This window comes from Patiria miniata, unplaced genomic scaffold, assembly GCF_015706575.1.
Source record: "Patiria miniata isolate m_02_andy unplaced genomic scaffold, ASM1570657v1 HiC_scaffold_10, whole genome shotgun sequence".
NCBI lineage: Eukaryota > Metazoa > Echinodermata > Asteroidea > Valvatida > Asterinidae > Patiria > Patiria miniata.
The window spans coordinates 21586569-21592964 of record NW_024037048.1 but is presented as its reverse complement, the minus strand read 5'-3'; the positions used below and the strand labels follow the sequence as shown (position 1 = coordinate 21592964).

The following is a 6396-nucleotide window of genomic DNA, read 5'->3' as shown; positions in this document are numbered from 1 at the left end:
AAGATAAAATATGACAGCGATTAAATATCCCAAATTCTGGCAACATTTGGTGCTGACGTAGCTGTGACATTGTGGTTTATTGCTTGTAATGACATCACACTTTTGTTCATGAATATGAAAATTCACAACAGCGTAAACAAAAATTAACCAAAATACCCTTGAAAATGGCAAAACAAAAATTGAAAATAGGATTAAATGGGACACGAAGGTGCATTTTTAAAGATTGCATTAAAAACACCATTGTAAATAAGTTGCGAGTGTCTTGTATCAACATTGATTAGTTGTGCTGTGTTTTCAGTGTGTCCCGTTCAAATTAAACCGCCAACAGCTCCACAAGTACCGTCACATCGGGCCCTCAGTAAACACGATTTGAGGGGATTCTGTGGCCTGCGCGGTGTTTTAGAAAACCGCACGGTCACATTGAGTACACCTGGCCACATATCAAGCCATATTAAGGGTTTGATCAATGCTGTTCCAAATCTCAGTGACACTTTTCGTTTGTCTCAACGTGAAAAACCTAAAATTCAATACTTCACCATGCAGCAGTGGCGTATCCAGAGAGAGGAAGGGGGGGGGGGGGGGGGGGGGGCACCTTACCTTGCCTCTCCCCCCCCCCCCCCCCCTTCCCGGCGAGGAGAGCTTGAGACGGTTCAAGGAGCTGTAAACCCTGGATGCTGGATGAGGAAGTAGGAGAGACCACAGAAAAGTTTTCTTGGAAGATCAGCAAGGAAGGAGTCACTACGCTCAAAGAGAAGGTAGAATCTCCTTCTTGCGCTCAAGTACCCCCATACAGTGGAAATTATAAATGAGGGCCCTTTAGGCGCTATTGTGGCTTGTAAATGCTGGTACCCATACATTATATACATGCTGGCCAGCATGAGTGAACCAGTGTACTGATCTTCATTTCGGCTTCTGCTTGTTCGGCTATAAAACGCTTTAATTCCTTTCAAAAAATATCCCCCTACCCAAGATGGGTAGTCTCCTCCATAATTCCCTTCTAAAAAAATATCCTCCTAGGCAAGATGGTTAGTCCTCTCAATGATTCCCTCCTAGAAAAAATGTCCTCCCAGCCAATATGGTTAGTTTCCTCCTTAATACCCTTCTAAATAATACCCTTCTAAAAAATATCCTCCTAACCAAGATGGTTAATCTACTCCAAAATAAAAATATCCTCATTGCCAATATGGTTGTTTTCTCAGTAATTCCCTTAAAAACAAAGTCTGGGTCTTGCGCGTAAATTTGTACACACCTGTCCCAAGCTCTTTCAACTGACTATCCCTATTGACGAGTATGATATATACAAAATGTCTATATCTTTTATAAATAGTCGTCATGCTCATGCAAAGGCATATTCATAGAAAGGTCGAAATCTCCTCGCTGCCACGGTGTCAGATTTAACGAGGTATATCTAGGTTGTGTTAACTTAATGATTTACTGCGATCTTAACGATAACCAAGTTAACGATCATTGAATAACAATTGACTGTTTTTTTCTTTTTTCTGAAGGCTTTGTACAAGGACAAGATTTTGCCCAAGTTAGAGTTCTGTGCTGCTGGTTCTAGGCCGGGGGATGAGCCACGTTGAGCCCACATCCTGGCGTTCTTTATCACAGCTGCCTGCATAGCCATTGGTAAGTCAACACAATCTTCCTTCTTGTGATATTTGCAGAGTCGCATAACCTTCAATTTAGGATCACCAGATAATCAATGATAAATGAACGTAGCTCGTCTATAGAAGCATGTTCACTTAGCCATTATCCAAATGATTAAAAAAAGCACTAAGCATAATCCAATGAACCCATTAGTCCCTGCCCCTCAAAGTTCCCTGCCTGTTACTCCTTATACCGCCCCAAACCGCCCCAGCACTCTATGGTTGTATGGATTCATCCAGGAATAAATACAGTGTTGTACAATGGAATACAGAATTCTACCAAATATGACACTCATTCTTTAGAAACTGAACCGCACAAGCTCGCACATGAGGTGTTGCTGATCGCTGACAACATCAAAACCAAACTGCATTATACACATATTTCTGAATTTTTAAAAGTGGGCAAGTATCTATTTGATTTTTAAAAGGAGGGTATACATTTAGACGGCGTTGGAATCCTATAGCTTAATAAGAAATCGCCCAAAGCCAATGATGAAACCACGGATTGGAAAATGCGTTTAAAGTCCGGTTCCGGAATATTATTTTGTGCGTTCCAGAACCACAAGGCGGGAGTCTGTGACACGTTGCAAGGCCGTAGGAAGCGGTACGGCAGGTACGGCTACAGCCGTACCAATAATAACAGGCATATTTTTTTTAATGTATACAAGGCCTTGCATGGCCCCAAGGGCGGATCCAGATCACATTTTGTTTGGAGGGGGGGGGGGGGGGATTTGGTCCCCCAAAAAGTGGATCCAAAAAAGGACCCCCATTTTTAAAATTTTTTTTGGGGGTTTCTAGATACTCTGTGGTGCGATCTGCAGGCAATTTCTGACCATTTGAACCATTTTTTTTTAAAGGAAGAGATGGTGGTGTACGCAGTGTCTGCCTTTATTGCGACGCCACTAAAAAAAAGAGTTCATTTTTTTAGGGGGGGGGGGCATGGCCCCCGTTGCCCTCCCCCACATTTTTATTGTTTTCTTTGTGTGTTTTGTTTTGTTTTGTGTTTGTGTTTAAAGGGAAAGCGTAATCAAACATGTCGCCACTAGGCCTACATGTTAAGTTAAACGGAATGGCGTTTGGCCGCCACCATTTTCCTCAGACTTGTACTTTTGTTTTCTTAAAAAAGGTGGTTTTCTAAATGAGAAAATAGCAAGGAAGAACCGGTTTTGTGCAAGCAAAATTCAGGGAATAATCCGTTGAAGTTAATATCTTGTTGGAAAATTCCAAAATCATTCAAAGACAGTAATTACCGCCGTCAATCAGAGTTAATGAAGGGACGGAAAGTGGGATTTGCTATCAACAAGGCCGTTTGTCATTCTTTACCTTATGGGATGTGAATCAATTGGAAAACGAGAGACTCTGGGAGCTGATGTATTTTTTTTAGAAAGAGCAAAAAACTTAACAAATACGCTCGGAAGCTCAATCATTGTACGTACACTGGTATCCATACCGGTGAATTAAGTCTTAAATAAACGGAAATCTTCCCTACAAGCTGGTTGCAAAAAAAAATCTAAAAATACACATCAGCCCACAGAGCCTCTCGTCCTCCAATTTGATTCCTATCCCATAAAAGGTCAAGAATGAGGAACGGCTTTGCTGTTGTTGATAGCAAATCCCAATTTCCTTCCCCTTCATTAACTCTGATTCACGGCGGCAACTTTCTTGAAATGATTTTGGAATTTTCCAACAAGATATTTAATATCGACGGATTATTCCCTGAATTTTGCTTGCACAAAACCGGTTCTTCCTTGCTATTTTCTCAGCTATAGAAAAACCACTTCTTTTTAAGAAAACACAAGTACAAGTCTGAGGAAAACTAAAATTCATGGTTAAATTCCATTTAACTTAACATGTTGTGCATGGCGACATCTAGAAAGAGAGTCAAGCTACAGTTTTGATGTGATGCTTGTAATGTAATTTATCAAATTTGATGACCCACCCACTAAAACACGGAATACATTTCATTCAAAAAGTCAGGGGAAAGTGGCCAGGAAATGCCTCAGATTGGACTACAGAGCATCTAGATCCAAAAAAGTTTTGCGAATGTCCAAAACTTTTCACTACGATAGGCCAAATTTTGAAGATTTAATTTTGACGATTTATGTAAAGTTCATAAAGTGACATTTACAGGTTAAACTTGCAGTTGTGCAGTGTTCCAAAATGTGTCTTGTACAAATTGGTGAAATTACGAAGAATAAAATTCCCAATATACATGCACATGTATTTCTGTACAAATATTGATAGTGTTGGGAAGGGGAGTGGCTTTTGGTTACATTTAATTTGGGAGGGATTGGGTCAAATCCTGAATCCGCCTCTGCAGGCCTGCCAACTCTCACGCATTGAGCGTAAGACTCACACATTTCAGGTTATTCTCATGCTTTAACGCCGACATGGGATTTCTCACGCTAAATTTTTTTTAAAAGATAATTGACTCCAAACTTGAATATGATGTTTAAATGATGATAGCTCAAAAAAGGTTAAAGTGGTCAGAAATTGCCTCAGATCGCACCACAGAGCGTCTAGAATCCAACATTTTTTTCGGGGCCCTTAAGCAGGCCCTGAACCCCACGCCGTTAGGGCTTCGCGCTGCGCGCTCGCATCAACCATGGAGCAGCTCCCTGCCCTGAGATGAGCCTGACCAAATATTGATAGCTTCCTACGGGCCTGACACGTTGTATGTTTGTACACTACAAGCGGCTGTAACGTACTGTATTCGCAAAGTAACGTGAACATAAATTTTGCATAAAATTGTGACTCCAGTCGACTCGAGTCATTACAACTCTGACCAATGCCTTTTCTTAACATAGACATTGACAAAGTGGGAGACTAAAGACGATGGAGCTTGGTAGCACAGTTGGTAGAGCACTGGAACGGCAATCCAGAGGTCCCAGGTTCTATTCCCTTTTCCTTTCAATTTGTGGATTGTTGTATTTCCCTGTACAGGCCACAGATTATTGCATTGACTGGTCGCCCTGGATGCAGGCCTGCCCTGGTTCACTTCGTCCCCCATATCACCAAGAACACAAGCCTTCTCATATGCTGAGCAGTGCTGATCGTAAGTAATCTGCTACGGTCGCAAGTTGTCTGTGATTTGACAAAAGTTTGTCCTTGTGAAGCAGTGAGATCAGAACCTAGCATTGCGGATCATAAGTAATCTGCTTCAGTTGCAAGTTGTTTGTAACATAAACATAAATGTCATGAAGAGTGGGTGATTTGTCTTTTTTGTGTGAACAATTTGAGAGATATTATATTTTTAATTATTATTTTAGTAGAGTATTAATTTCTTTAGTAAAGTATAGATGCTAAGCTTTAAGGGGAAACATTTTGTCCCGCCTTTCATACAGGGTGAGCAGAGTATACATTTGATGGAGCTTCTGACAGACTCTCAGGAGAAATAGGTGGATGTTCAGAAGATCAAGGCATTCCCAGCCATGGTAGCAAGCCCTACGCTAAGAACCGGGGCACAGGCACTCATGCAGGTAGGCTTATGAGGGGGATCAGGGTCAGACCTGAGTATGCGTGGATAGCTCAAGTTTTGTGCATTTTGATGAGTTGTGTACCTTTTGACAACTACACGCATTTCAGACTAGCATTCAGAGAAGTGCCGAACTAAATTATTCCAAAGAGTTGAATTAAGTTTGATGTTTGAAACATTGAGGAGCAACTACACATGAAAGTCGTCCAAAGATTGAGTGTTGCAGTCGTTCAGAATGACTCCAGCGTCTAATCAATGGAAAATTAATACAAGAACTTTGCCTGTGTTTGAAAGTTGAATCTATTTAAGTTGAGTTTAGTTGAGTTCAGTTAGGGACTCTGGAACACCAGTTTTAAATGGATTGAAGTACTGTTTGATAACTTCGGTCTTTTAAGCAAACTCTGCTTGACGATTGAAGCAGTCTGCGATATAAGTCGAGTACGAGTTGAGTAGTTTTTTTTGACAAGTAGACTACTTTTTACTGAGTACTACTTTATGAGTCGATTCATTTGTTTTCAATGAATCATGAGGTTTTGTATTAGTTGAGTACCTTTTTACAAGTCTTATGTTTCTCTGGTGAATTATTTTAATGAATATTTCGATGAGTATTTTGAGTACCGAAATGTGTATACTCACAGTTGAGTATTTGAAGAAGAATTTGCGGAATGAATTTTGATGAACTGTTTGGGTAAACTGCAAGCAGGTCTTAAACAAATTAAGTCAAAGTTGCAACATGTATAACAAGATCATTAAACCAGATTTGTCCAGGTTTTTTGCTTTGTGCAGCGCTAACGTTGGTCTTTTCCAAGACCTGGACACAATTTATTTAGAGCAAATGCATTCAAATTTTCCTTCCTGATTGGTTTCCGTCTAGATTGGTGGGTTGGGTAAGATCAAGACCAACACAATCATCAAGGAGCTCTCCAAACCCTGGATGCTGGATGAGGAAGCAGCCTGGAGACCACGGAGAAGTTTCCTTGGAAGATCAGCAAGGAAGAATTCACTATGCCCAACGAGAAAGTAGAATCTCCGCCTTGCGCTCAACCCCCCCCCCTCCCCCGCCCAGTGAAAACTATCAGTGTTATATTTATTTTTGTGTAAGTTGGTCAGTAGTGCAGAATGATTCACATGTTAACTAATGCATGCAAAATAGAGAACAAAAGTTCAATGACTATCATCCCACCTATATTTTCAGGCTATAGAAATGTCAAACCCCAAAAACAGATTTTTATCTACCCTACCACACAGTTGGTTTTTATATGTAATAGAAAA

At 40.6% G+C, this 6396-nt stretch overlaps 1 long non-coding RNA gene across 1 annotated transcript; it reads left to right on the top strand.

Annotated features, from left to right (window-relative positions):
* The first annotated feature begins 633 nt into the window (after window positions 1-633).
* LOC119734191 lies at window positions 634-4632 on the top strand. Its single transcript, XR_005272053.1, has 3 exons — window positions 634-755; window positions 1506-1629; window positions 4593-4632. It is a non-coding gene; the product is annotated as an uncharacterized LOC119734191 (long non-coding RNA).
* The last annotated feature ends 1764 nt before the right edge of the window (window positions 4633-6396 follow it).